This window comes from Stegastes partitus, unplaced genomic scaffold (genome assembly GCF_000690725.1).
Source record: "Stegastes partitus isolate 25-593 unplaced genomic scaffold, Stegastes_partitus-1.0.2 Scaffold188, whole genome shotgun sequence".
In the NCBI taxonomy this organism is placed as follows: Eukaryota; Metazoa; Chordata; class Actinopteri; family Pomacentridae; genus Stegastes; species Stegastes partitus.
The window spans coordinates 62609-65234 of record NW_007577919.1 but is presented as its reverse complement, the minus strand read 5'-3'; positions in this window follow the sequence as shown (position 1 = coordinate 65234).

The following is a 2626-nucleotide window of genomic DNA, read 5'->3' as shown; positions in this document are numbered from 1 at the left end:
AAAGATTAATTTTAAAACAGAATATTTAAAAAAAAACTGAAGGTTTATGTCAAAAACCAAAATATTTGTTAGAAAACAGCAGATTTGTCATAAAAATGAAGATTTATGTCAAAAAACGAAAGATTTTTGACAAAAAACTGTAGATTTATTGCAAAAACTAAAGATTTATGTCAAAAAAATTAAGGTTTATTTTGAAAAACTAGAAGATTTAGTATAAAACACAAGATTTATTTTTTAAAAATCAGGACATTTATGTCATAAAAATTCTGATTTCTGGCATAAAAAATAACATTTTTGTCATAAAAGCAGAAGATTTATGTCAAAAGCAAAACATTTATGTTATAAAACAGCAGATTTCTGGCATAAAACAGAAGAATTATGTCAAAACCAGAAGATTAATTTTATATTTTAAAGATATATGTAGATCATACCATCAGGGCTGCTAATCACAATCATCATCATCATCATCATCATCATCATCATCGATTCATCGGCTTCATAGTTTCTCAGTTTATAGAGAAATTCAATCAGAACAGAGTCGGGTTGATGCTTTAATCAGAGAAACGACCTTTAAACGTGTAAAATCCTCTAAAATGTGACCGAAGGTTTCTGTTTCTGCAAAAACGTGGTTAAAAACTGAAGATTTGAGCTTTTCTGAACCAAGAATAAGAAACAGCAGCAGGTTTACAGGAAGTCTGGCTTCAGGAGACGAGTCATGGAAGCAGGAAGTGACGTATTTCAGGTGGAACAGATCAACCAATCCACAGGAAAGAATCACTTCTGGTGAAACTCCGTCCGTCTGAAGCTCCAGGTTTGGATTTAACGGATCAGGAGCCGCCGGTCGTCTCGTCCGGAGTCGGATTCATCAAACTTCCTGCTGCAACACCTGAGAATCAGAGACGGATGTAAAGCTTCCATCCTCTGAGTTCAGCTCCAACCAAAGTCCTCACAGAAGGAACCAGCTCAGATTTAAGACCAACTTCTAACGTCTGTTCAAGTTTCAGCTTCCTCTCCCAGGAGGTTCTTATCAGAGCTGCTGAGAGTCAAACAGCTTTAGTTCCATCAGCTCGTCTGCGATTAAAGTCCAGACACACGCCGACAATCTAAAATGTTCGATTATTTACAGAAGAGGAAAGCAGCAGATTCTCACGTCGGACAATCGATTGAAGTTATTTTACTGATTCTTGCCTGTAAGAATAAATATTTCAGCTTCAGTAAAATCAGACAAACGTCAAATAAATCAAACAGCAGTGAGTTTACTGTCAAAATTTAACCTTTTATTCAAAAAATAAAGTTAAAAACAGCAAAATTTGATGTTTTTGGGGGGAAATTAGCAGCAGGCTGCTGTAAAAACCGAACATTTAATTTCATATTGTGGGTTTTAGATACAAAAAAATCAAGAATGAAGCTTTAAAAGGTTTAAAAACCTGCATTTAAAGCGTTTCATGTCTTCGTTTCTGCTCCATCGATCCATTAAATGCTTTAAAATTCCTCATAAATGTGATATTTAACAGTAAAAGTGACGTAAAGCAGAAATACGATGGTAAAACCCAGCAGCTGAAGCTTCGTCGTGACAATCGATTAAAGTTATTTTACTGATTCTTGACTGTAAGAATAAATATTTCAGCTTCAGTAAAATCAGACAAACGTCAAATAAATCAAACACAGCAGACAGTTTACTGTCAAAATGTAACTTTAATTATATTACTTTTGGGGTTTTGTGCAAAAATATGGTTAAAAACTGCAAAATGTTTTTTTGTTTTTTTTTTAATTAGCGGCAGGCTGCTGTAAAAACTGGACATTTAATATTTTTGTCATAAGATCCAAACGAACCGGAGCGTCTCAGAACCTCCCCCTCGGTCCTGAAGGATCCGAATCAGGAGGAAATAACAGAAAAAGGCTGTGAGGACGTAAAACGAGTGTTTGTGGAGCAACGAGCTGCTTTTGATTCTCTAAATCAACTCAGACGACGAGTCCAACGTTGAGCTGAAGACGAAACCAAACCCTCGCTGAAGCCAAAATATGAAATAAAATTAGAATAACGTCGTCGTGTTGCAGCTTTAAACTGAAATAAAACACATTAAAGCAAATTAAAGAAAAGGTTTTAAATCACAGATTCAACCCAAATAAAAGAAGTTCGACTTTTAAACAGGAAACTAAATGATGGAGAAGGATGGAGGGTTCTGACTCTCTGTTGGTGGCGTGGTCGGACTGTACCATTCTAAAACGGGGGGGGGTCTAGAGACTGAACCACATCCATCCAGGGCAATAACCTCACAGTACTGATGATGTTTTCTTTCCTCTCATGTTCTCCAAACGTTATCTGAACCATTAGCTGGTGTGTTTGAGGGTTTCTGTTCCGCTCTTTTATCTTCTGGTCCGACCCGAACGCTGCTCTCCTCCAGGCCCACAGCTGCATTCTGGGTAACGTTGGACTGGATTACATGAAACAACATTTAGACGATGATAAAAACAGAACTCTGGACTGAACAGAACCAGTGGCAGCTTCACGTTCTGACCTCCAGCTGGTCCCGATGGATTCTTCCTACTGATGCTTTAAGTTCTGCTGCTCCTCCTGAGGTTCTGAACAGGACGAGTTTGGGCCCAAAGAAGCAGAACTGATCAG